The sequence below is a fragment of the Macrobrachium nipponense genome, chromosome 25 (genome assembly GCF_015104395.2).
Source record: "Macrobrachium nipponense isolate FS-2020 chromosome 25, ASM1510439v2, whole genome shotgun sequence".
NCBI lineage: Eukaryota > Metazoa > Arthropoda > Malacostraca > Decapoda > Palaemonidae > Macrobrachium > Macrobrachium nipponense.
The window spans coordinates 25,576,924-25,589,328 of NC_087214.1; positions in this window are offsets into that span (position 1 = coordinate 25,576,924).

The window sequence follows — 12,405 nt, forward strand, 5'->3', positions numbered from 1 at the left end:
TTATAATATATATATATATATATATATATATATATATATATATATATATATATATATATATATATATATATATATATATATCCATTGACCAGAAATTAGTGTAGCCCAAAGAGTATTGTGAGGAGGTCACCCTACTTCATCACACCTCACGTGGTACACTGTGGGCATTACGATGAGCGCGTTTGCAGCATGCCTTCGGCCCCTAATTGTTCCCTCATTTTAGCCTTTTACTTCACCTCTGTTCTACCTTGTTCAGTCTTGCTGTCCAAAGACACTAAGTATCACTTATCAGTGTAACTGGGGGGTTTCCCAACCTAATTCCCACTTGAGATCCTTCCACTTCTTCATCCCTTCCATTCTCTGGATTGGATCTCTTTGCCTTCCTGTCCAACGCTGTCTTGGGTGTTGAGTGCCCGGTAGTGCTCCGCTGCTTGGCTTGACAGCCTCACTTCCGTAAATCAACAATATTTACTCACGACCTTTTTTTAAAAATAATGATAAAAAAGATATCAGTATTGAGTCCGGTCAGTATTTAGATATGTGGCCAACAGTGAATGCGGATTTTTAGGAGAACGGAAAGTTATTTTCTGACGTTTTAGAACGAGCGACAGAGCCTTGTGACCCGAAATTCTGGCTTGACAAAGGAGAGGAAGTTGTCTTTTGCCTTTTACTCCTCTCCCATTTGTCATTTTAATCCCAAACCTTTTCTGAAAGCGTCCACATACATGGACCTCGATTAATCTACATAATAATAATATTATGTAGATTTAATATATGAAATTGAGGCTCCTAAGCGAAGCACCAGGGCACTTCTGGCCATTCAGTGCTGAAGACGGTGAGAGGAGAAAGTTGGAGTGGGTGGACAGCAAAACAGAGCTCTAAAAAAATCATCAGAGAGAGGATATATCGTGATCTAGAAAACCCCACAATTGCACTAGGAAACAGCAGTTAGAGAAGCTGAACAGTATCATTGAAGAAACGAAAAGTAAGAGGTTCCAGCTGCTACACATTTTTGTAATGCTTGCAGTGCGCCACGTGAGTTGGACTGCTTTCCCTACCCCTTGTACAGACATCTTTTTCTTTCTTGATCAGAAAACGTCACCCGGATTCTGACTATTTCCAGACTGTCCATCTTTCATTCAGGGTGAACTGTAAGCAGTGCAGAGATATGATGAACTTTTATATTGAATTACCTACCATTTATTCATAATGAAGGAATTAAAAGGCACTCTCACGCGGCGTACTGTGGACATTACTTAAGATTTTCTTTGCATCGTCCCTTCGACCACTAAGTGCAACCCTTTTCATTCCTTTTACTGTACCTCCGTTCATATTCTCTTTCTTCCATCTTGCTTTCCATACTCATAACAACTGTTCCATAATGCATCTGTGAGGCTTCCCTCCTGTTGCTTCTGGCTAACCTTTCTTCTCTCGGCCCTTTGGCCTAAGTTCTATATTCCTTTATGTGGCACTATTCCTTAGTGCAGGAGCGAGCTTGATACTGAAGAGACTTGCCTCCGACTCGAAGAGGCGACAAATTGAAGTGATAATTAGTTATTCACTGCAAACGATCCGTTGTCAGTCCCCTTGGGACAGCCCTGTCATTATTATTAATCAGCTGACGTCAGCGCTGCCGCGAATATACAAATTCGTTCATTGTTCAGATCAGAGTCAAAGTAATAGGGTCTGCTCAACTCTGCAGTGGAGGCGGAGCTAATACTGTGACGTCAGTAGAGTAACACTGCTCATGCTTCTCCATTGAATTACTTAAAGAAGCTTTAGTTTTTATACATTTAATCCATATCGCATGGTTTTTTTTTTATAAAATCTTGATAAAACCTGTAGAGAGGTCACATGCTTGATGTTTTTTAATACCCGTTCAAAGTATATAGGGTCTGCTCAACTCAGCAGTGGGGGCGTAGCTAATTCTGTGACGTCACAAGAGTAACACTCCCGTGTTTCTCCACTGAATTACTTAAAGAACCCGTAGTTTTTATACATTTCATCCATATCACATGGTGTTTTTCATAAAATCTTGATGATAAAATCTGTAGAGGTCACATGTTTGATTTTTTTAATACCCATTCTCTCATTTAGACACCAAACCTTGTTTTATTGCACAAAATATACCAGTTTGAACACACATAGCTACTCCAGCTCTCTTCACATGTTTATTCTTTACTTATTTATTTACGTACCTATATACTGGTTTGCTGTATTCTCTTCAAGTCCATTTCTTTTAACATGGCAAATCTCTCTCTCTCTCTCTCTCTCTCTCTCTCTCTCTCTCTCTCTCTCGTTCAGGTAGTAATATTATCAAGATTTTAAATAATTCTCAAGAAATTTATTTAGTTCTGTCACTGTGTTCATACCTCACTTTGAAAAGCAACTTTTTTTATGATAAAGGTTAGAATGATAGATTAATTATATTTTCCAAATCTTATTGTGAATACTTATTGTTATGCAATAAATACAAAGAAAATGTGGATAAAGGCAGTGTAAAAAATAGCAGTTGCATTTGCACGACTTGGCCACAAAAAGGAAAACAATATCAGAAGTATAAGAATTACATCATATACGATATAAGATATCAAAGGAATAAATGATGAAGAAAATTATACAGGGAACACATTTCCGGGAAATGTTTCATTAGCACTTCATATCACATAAATATACTTCCGAACACATAAGTTTACATATAACACAAACTGTATACATAAAGGTGTTAATTATGCATGCCTCAAACGATTATATTATTTTCCAAAAAAGTACACAAAGGTATTCGTCAGTCTGGCTGGATGTATCTGATGTTTCACAAGGGGCGGGGCTAGATTTCAGATCTCCCACGAACGCTTAATTTTTTTAAATTTTTGATTGCGTAGATAATATTTTCTGTGCGCAATTATGGGTTTGAAAATAATTGTAATTGTACTGTGTCATATACCAATTGAAAGGGAATTCTTTGTACTTTTACATGGTATATAGCAAAATGTAATAAGATGAAAAATTATGTAAGAAAAATGTGGTAAATATTTACATAAAATTTAAAAATTTTGGTCCGTCTTTGACCTAGAATTCCTCGAAAATTTCTGAGAACACCTATCAATTTTATTTATGCATTATATAGTAAATTTTATCAGCTTTCTAATCCATTTTTCAGTTTCTTTCTGTCATCATCCCTTAGTCAGATACGCTACAAAACGTGAATGTATGTAGGTTGACGGATGAAGTAATTGCACATTTTTGTGTGCGTAGATAATTTTTTCTGTGCGCGCTTGTGGGTTTGAAAGTAATCGTAATTGTAATGTGCTATATATCATTTGAAAGAGCATTCTTTGTACTTTAACGTAGTATACGGCAACATGTAATAATAGTTATATGAAAATGTTATCGTAAATATAGTTTCATAAAGATATGGTCCTTTTGTAACTGATGACGTTTCACATGGGGCGGGGATAGGTTTTAGTACCGCCTCGTGAGCAGACCCTGTATATTTTGACTCTGGTTCAGATAATCGACGCCTTCCTTGCGTATAATGACCATCCTGGAGTGGAGATTTCGGTTTGACTAATTGTAATAGTCTCTCTCTCTCTCTCTCTCTCTCTCTCTCTCTCTCTCTCTCTCTCTCTCTTTGGTTTTCTTAATCTTGTTTTAACGAAATTCTAATGTTACTCTCGTATTGATTTTGTACTTTCCATGATGAGTGCATTTCTATTTATGACTCAGAAATATTGAGTGAAATTATCAGAGAAATCAAGCGAGTCACTAGATACAGAAGGACGTTATATTATGACCTTCCGTTGGTAACAATCCTCGGAAGAGAGTCGATTATATTAAGCCGAATACGATACAGTTTTCGAAAGAAGGTGGCTGGTTACATTTGTTTTCACTTTTTAAGCATTCCGGGACTCATTGTGAAAAATGGGAAAACGGAAGGATAAATGAAATCCAAAGCAACGGGTAACAAAAGACCCCAAGAAATGGCCTTGTTTGGTTTTTGATAATTCTCGAGGTAAAGAAAAAGTCTTAATTAAATCTGCCTCCACAAAGGATATGCTGAGCTTATTAAAGGTTGAATTGTAATCATAACGGGACGAAAAGAAGTGGATAAATAACATCGAGAGAGAAAGAGAGAGAGAAATGTGAGTGTTTTAATAAGACATTTTTTATATTAAGCAGACAATAATAGTGAATTTTCTATTGTAGTCTATGTGTGTGTGTGTGTGTGAGAGAGAGAGAGAGATAGAGATCACGTCGATTACTTCCAAACTGAATAACTGCAAAGTCACCTCCTGGACTTTGTATCCTTAACAGATTCATATAAAGTAGAACATTTGTATTTGACAGTCTCATTCTATGTACGAAATGAAAGTGTCAGAAATTAAAGGAAATATGACGACACGCCCAAAAGGGGCTTTTGCGGCAAGAGCAAGCGCCTGTGTCATGAAATTAAGAGAGAATAAACGTATGCTTTGAACAAACAATTGCCGAAAGTGTAACTGAGGTTTCATAAACCCCAGGATTATATTTATGTGATGTCGTAGAACAAACGATGTTTTATGGAAGGGTTTGGACTCTCTCTCTCTCTCTCTCTCTCTCTCTCTCTCTCTCTCTCTCTCTCTCTCTCTCTCTCTCATGCAATGGGTGTGTCATTTTGTCTGTGCAGAGACGGCACATTGTGAGTTACCCTGTGAAAGTTGCAAAATATAATCCATGAGAATCAAGTAACATTCAAGCTACAGAAGGCCTCTATGACATTTTGTATTCCCTGCCCTTTACCTTAAACCTCTATTTAGCACTTGTTTTAAAGTCATCCACTTCATCTTTTACAGATAAACAAATAAAGTATTAAGTGGTGATATTAGCATTGATACTCTTAAGCTTTCTTTTTTTTAATCTGGAGAGAGAGAGAGAGAGAGAGAGAGAGAGAGAGAGAGAGAGAGAGAGAGAGAGAGAGAGAGAATACCCTTTTCATCTCTAAATCCAGTTGAATAAGATTTTAATGATGTTTCTCAGTTGACTTGTCGGTTTCATTCATTAGTGTAGGCTTTGCAAAGAATATTTCTTTTGTAATCATGTCACCTATCACAACCACCCTTTTTCAAACAGACTTCAGACATAAGAATTTCAACAGGTAGAATATATTAGAACCTCAATGGAAGAATTAAAACTAGAAATATTGTATATTAAAAGCAAAAATAATTTTAGCTATTGAATTATCAACATGTGACACCATTAAGGATGTTGTACATCATTCCTTCTCTCTCTCTCTCTCTCTCTCTCTCTCTCTCTCTCTCTCTCTCTCTCTTAATTACACTCCCGTACTGCCTAGCAAACAGTCTTACAAACGAAGTATAAATATTGTCAAAAGTTCTGAGAGAGAGAGAGAGAGAGAGAGAGAGAGAGAGAGAGAGAGAGAGAGAGAGAGAGAGAGAGATAAGTAATCATTATCTAAATAAAGCGAAGGTCATTATGCACTAATGAGGTCCTTTTCCTGAATAGATTTGATAGTGATAGTCACTCTCCCTTACTGCTAAAAAACCTTATTCCATATTAGCATTAAGAGAGAGAGAGAGAGAGATAGAGAGAGAGAGAGAGAGAGAGAGAGAAATATAAATATTCACTAAATACTCATTTGCATATTTCACATGGCATAAATAGGTGGGGAAATTTCGTGTTTATAATCCCATAGAATTTGAATTTCATATATTATTATTATGTTTAGATCCGGAGGCAGCAAATATTGAAATAACGAGATTAAAACCAAATCCTATTTTGATCCTGTGGTGAATATGCCGACGTACAGAAGTAACTGATTTTATTCTTTTTATTCTCATACGAATGAGAAACGGTGATTCTAATTTATTCTCTCAAAAATTGGAATCAGTGATTCTCTCTTATTATAGTGTAAGTTAAAATCAGTGATTCTTATTTATCCTCATATAAATAGGAATCACTGATTCTCATATAAATGAGAGCCAAAGATTCCTATTTATTCTAAATCAGTGGTAAAAAAATAGTTATTTTCATTGAACAACATACGAAGATTTAAATGAAGCTGGTTTGGTGACGCTGATATTTTACCAAAGTAAACGTTTCTTTATTTCATTCGTCAGAAGTGCTAAGTTTTTTTTTTTTTTTTTTTTTTTTTACGTCATTTTGTTCGGACGCGAACGGATTTTATCCGGATCGTGCCTTGGGCGTAAAAGGATGCCAGGTATTAAATAGTGTTTTAAAAATAAACGGTCGGAATGTATGGAGCATAAATTGGCTGTTCAAAAAGTTTATTTGCTCGTTTTGCCTACAAGCGTCTGGAAAGAATTAAAAAGTCTCTCTCTCTCTCTCTCTCTCTCTCTCTCTCTCTCTCTCTCTCTCTCTCTCTCTCTCTCTCTAAAAAGATAGCTTTCTTACACAAAAAGATAGCATTCCTAAATCTTGAGGTATACTATGTATGTATGTATGTTTTACTATAGATAGTTGGGTCAAGATGAAATATTTTTGTTAGAATCTCAGGTGTCAATCTTTTTTTGGAAAATTATGTCATTGTTACTTTCCTCAGAATGTCAAGACATAAATATGACATGATTTATGATAATATTAGATGTACCAAGTAATAAGGAAGTCCAATAATTGATTATACGTTTTGATTGTAGATATTGTTCACTCATAATGGAAGCGTATTATGAGAAGGGAGGTTATACAAATATTAAAATTGATTTCAAATAACGGAGAGAGAGAGAGAGAGAGAGAGAGAGAGAGAGAGAGAGAGAGAGAGAGAGAGAGAGAGAGAGAGAGAGTCCTTTCCCAGTGGAAGCAGTCTCCCGTGTGCAGTTTCTTCTGTCTAGGAATAATTTCGGCTTTGCAACCACCTGCAAAACATGATTGCATTTCCTGCTCTTACTTATCCGACACACCACCGTCCTACGCTGCTTGCTCTGATATTTTCAAATTTCCTTCTTTTTTGGCATTCTCTCTCTCTCTCTCTCTCTCTCTCTCTCTCTCTCTCTCTCTCTCTCTCTCTCTCTCTCTCTCAAGTGAGGGTTTATAAACCATTTAAATAAATTTACAGGTCAGGCCGGTTATGGACGTAGCCTTTCGGAGAAATGGATATTCCCACTTCCAGTGTTGACTTTACTCGTTCTCTACAGCGACGTGGAAGATTTCTTTAGGAATCTATTCTCTGTTATTAGCTGGAAACGAGTTATTTGTCATTCCTTAACCAAACTTTGTTCAAAATAATCAAAAGGGAACGTTGAAAAATGCTATAGTTTCATTTTTCTTTTATAAAAAAAAAAAATTGTTTTTGAAAGCTCTCTTTTCTTCTTGATGAACAGAAGGCCAGCTCCGGAAAAAAGAAAAAAAAATCAGAATTAAAGAAAAAGCAGACACTTAAAAGATGACACCGTTAATATTCGAAATAAGATATCGTTATTATTGTTGAATGTAAGCTGCCTTTTTGGGTGGCGAATGGAACAGCCAGACGCAGTGGCGGGAAAAGTGCTTCTCTCGCTGTTCACTACGGCAAGATGTCAACTTTATTGGATCACACCTACTCTGCTACTAAGCTACATGTTACTTCATTACAGGTAAGTATATCGGTATATACTTTTAATTTTTATAAAATGAGTTTTAGTCAGATACGATATGACGTAACTTGGTTTAGCATCTGTTTAATGGAATTTGCGTCTGGCTGTTCCATTAGCCACCCCGAAAAGGCAGCTTACATTCAACAATAACAACAATATCCTATTTCGAATATTAACGGTGTAATTCGCATACAGTAAACTATTTAAAACACTTTTCAGTTGCAAATGTACACCCAGATATCCTTTTATTTACCTAAAACTTACACATAGCGTAACTATTTAAAGCCAGGGACGCAGTGTTACCATGCGCGTGGACCACAGGCGGGTGGACAGATGAAAAAAAAAAAAAGTATAGGTTTGCGCGTGAGCGTGCGTGCGTGTGTGTCTGTGAGTACTCGCGCGCGCGCGCTTTTATGTGTGTGCATGTACGTTTGTGAAAAGCAAAAACGATGTGAAAATCAGGAACAGATTTCCATGACAAAAAAAAACCCGGGAGAACCAGAAGGTTGCAATAATTCTCTCTCTCTCTCTCTCTCTCTCTCTCTCGCTCTCTCTCTCTCTAAAAAGCTGTAAGAGCGCCTTCTGTGAGTTACTTTTTTTTTTGCTTATTTCTCTTTCTATCGAGTCTGGGAACTGGAATAGCATCGTTCTGTGTTTATCTTTACCTCCTGTCGCTGCCTTCAAGTGAACACCGTAATATGCCAGCGCCTCAGTGGCGTGATCGGTACGGTCTTGTCTTGCCACCTCGGTGGCGGCGAGTTCGATTCTCGGGCATTCCATTGAGGAGTGAGAGATGTGTTTTTCTAGTGATAGAAGTTCACTCTCGACGTGGTTCGGAAGTCAGGTAAAGCCGTTGGTCCCGTTGCTGAATAACCACTGGTTCAATGCAACGTAAAAACACCATACAAACAAACAAACAAACCGTAATATGCTTTGGAAGCTTGAATTTGAAGTTAGTGGCCCCTTTGGTGGGCTTGTTCCATATGGATAGGCTGCATCGTCTAAATAATAATAATAATAATAATAATAATAATAATAATATCGTCACTAAAGTATTGAGAGTTATCGCGCGCATGTCTTGTCTCACAAGTTGTTCCGCTGTCATAGTTTTTCCATCAAGAACAACTTTGGAATTTAAAGTTTGTTCGGAAGTTTTGTGATTTTGCTGATTCACGGCAGTTTGTTCGATGGCTGTTTCTGCTGTTGGTTGGGTGGGAAATGGTTTGTTTTTTCCCGTCGGTCAGCTGAGAATGAATGGCAGGATTATTGCTTTAGGATATTATGCCCATCAAGGGATACAGTTTTTTTGCACTGGTGTATTAGACGAACGGAGAACAAAGTTTGAATAAATTTTAAGGTGATTCTCTCTCTCTCTCTCTCTCTCTCTCTCTCTCTCAGAAGGGGAGATGTGCAAGAGAAAGGTACATTAGGTCTAAGTATTTATTGTTTAATCTCATGACTTAGTGAAAATTTGGCAAATAGATGTTATTCTCTTATTCCTAAGATTCATAGGCTCTCGTTTTCCCAAAACTGCAACTTAATCATCCATCAGTGTCTTTCTATTAGTTTTGGAAGTTCCGGAATTGTTTTATATATTTTATTTTCATATATCTTGAATTTTAAAGCTTTCCATGTCTATTTACTTTGCATTGTTGTAACTGCAGCTACTATTTTTAGTTCACATTTATAAGTACGAAACAAGCAAGAATACTGAGTTTGAGGTTAGGTGTCGACTCAGTTTTATTCATTCGCTCCCAAAGTCGATTTATAGCTATTTGGTAATTCTTATGTTTTGGTCAAATCGGAATTCTGTAAACTTACGATCAGTAAAGGTACGATCCATTGAATTACAAATTTTTTTATGGTATAGTAGACACTATGTTGTTGCCTTTAAACTGAGCGATGCTACTCGCCTTCTCTTCAGGGGGTGGAGTCAGTGAGATTGTTACTGATCGTATGATGATAAATATTAATAAAGAACGAATTTCTCCAAAGAACGTTCATGAAGTTCATGGCACAAGTCTTGAAAGTCTTGTGCTCTCGTCAGTCAAATTGATTCCCATTTATAGGAGATGACTATAATGACTTTTTAATGATTAAGAAGATATTCTCGTGGAGTTGAACCCTTCACTTCCAGGAATTACACGGATTTTGCAGTGGGCAATTCTTCCATATCATTTCCATAAGAGTCGCGTGAGATCCTGTTGGCCTGAAATTTCTGTAGGAGCTCTCTCTCTCTCTCTCTCTCTCTCTCTCTCTCTCTCTCTCTCTCTCTCTCTACCTTCCCTCTCCTCCTCCCTCCCTCCCTCTCCTCTCTCTCTCTCTCAAGCCATAGGTGGTAATGACCTTAAGGTTTTATAAATCGCCAGGTACTTGGGTCAGGAAGTGGCTATAGAAGTTAAATGTGAAGTAATATAAAGCGTCGTGACGGAGACAGACTTATGGCAAGTGTCATATTGAATGAACTTAGTTTTTTATCTACAACTTGGTTATCTTTCTGTTTCGTCTTTTCATCAACTTAGGGTTTTACTTTAACTTATATAAATTATCTTTCTACAACGTTATTTTGTAAAGGATTTCGTTCACGTGTAGTGCTTACGTCTTTGTTTAGTGTTTATCTTAAAAAATATTAGCAAAAGAGAGAATCCCCACATTTGAAAGAAGAAAAAGAAAATAATAATAAGTCAACAAATAACCGAAATGATTTATGGTTACACATTTACACGGGATAAAAGGATTTGGAATGAACACTATGTGTAAGCATAAATCATTTCGGTTATTTGTTGATTTATTATTATTTTCTTTTTCTTCTTTCAAATGTGGGGATTCTCTCTTTTGCTAATATATTGAACATTTGATGCTTCTCGGTGTAAGTATATTATTATTATTATTATTATTATTATTATTATTATTATTATTATTATTATTATTATTATTGTCATTTCTTCAGAATATGTGACATACTATTAATCCTTTTTTCTCTCCTTTTCAGGTGAGTGTAAATCCAAAGTGTACCTCAGCTGCGGATGAAGGTGCGGTAGTAATTATGCAAATGTTATTTGTTCACATATATCAATGATGGTAGGTAGGTTCCTACACACACACATAACATACATACTATATATATGATATTATATATCTTATATATTTATTATATATATATATATATATATAGATATTATATATATATATATATATATATATATTTGCATTATGTATTTGTTTTCAACGTATATGCGGTATGTATGATTTTAATTATACAGCGGAGAGAAAACGCCAGATAATTAACAATCCGAGAGAACTGAGGTGATTAACCAACTACTCAACTGGAATATGGTCGTTCATCTCTTCATCTCATTTCCATACGGGATTGAACGAGGGTCCTTTTATCCCGAAATATATGTTGTTGCAACACAACCTTCCGTTTTTCTTTTCTTCTTATAAAATTTATATTCGTTAATTATATTCATTAATTTCACTGGTGGGCTATAGGTCTACATTAGTCAGTGAAGTAAAGCAGCGTTGACTATGGTCATTGCTTGAATGGGTTACCATCAGTTGAACGTATCGTGTTCCAGTTTAGTACATTTGTTTTTCCATAGATCCTCGTCCCATAGATAGATGGCTAGAAGGAGAAGAATACAGTCCTCTCTCTCTCTCTCTCTCTCTCTCTCTCTCTCTCTCTCTCTCTCTCTCTCTCTCTCGACAAGTTATCCTAAGTCTTGCCGAAGCGGTTATTGGAAAAGAAGTTTGGAAATATCCTGAAAAAAGTCGTAGACTTTTAAACCTCCCTGAGAGCTCTTCTCCCTACCCATTTTATCGATGTTATCTCCCTAATTTATGTTATACTTATGATTCAGTGCCCAATGGTTCCTCGCAGATTTGATCTCGTATCACACTAGAAGTTAGCGCTTCAATTGTTGGCTATTCCAATATCACGTTTCAGTTTGGGATCAACTTCAGAGGTATTCAACTCTGTTGAGAGTTGCTGGGTATTAAATGTTGAGAGTTGCTGGGTATTAATTAAATGTTGAGAGTTGCTGGGTATTTGATGTTCAAAGTTGCTGGGTATTTGTCGTTTAAGGAGCAGAGCGAAGATGTCTGTCTGTGTCTCCAGCAGTTCTCTGAGGGCGCCAGTCATGATAAGACCCCCTTCGTCAGAAGGAGACGTCAAGGGCAGAGAGAGTTTAGCAAATGGAAGGCGACCCAGGTTTGTTGACCATTGAGTCAGGATTCCACAACTTCGCAGAAAAGTGTGTGTCTGTCTGTGTGCTTGATGTTTGCCTTCTTCGAGGAAAAACTGCGATGTTTTGTTGGGTCTGGTGTTTGCCTGACACAACCTCGGAAGGAGGTCTTACATAAATCTCTTGTTACATTTTGAGTTTTGCTTTTTAGTGAGGGTGCTCTTTGGGGCCCTGTAGTGCAAACGGATCATCAAAAAATAATTTAATAATAGAAACTTACTGAAGTATTTCTTTAAGATGTTGCAACTTTCAGTACGATGTAATTTGTCTTTATTATTCAACTGGTGAGATCATGCAAGCGAAGGTTTTCCCGATTTGTAACTGTAAAGTTTTAATTTATATTTTCGTGATTTTGCTCTGCCCGTCATTCTTTGGATTTCATTAACAAGACTTTCCACTATCCATAGAGTCGATAGTGAAATTGATGCCATAGTCACACGAAAGCAGAGCAGAAAATATGATAAAAACATAGATGAAGTCATATGTTATTTCTTCTCGGTTTCACAAGAGGTTCTGTCGTCAGGATTCTTTGGTTTCACGGCGTCTGGATACAAGACACGATGACGATGGAAGAC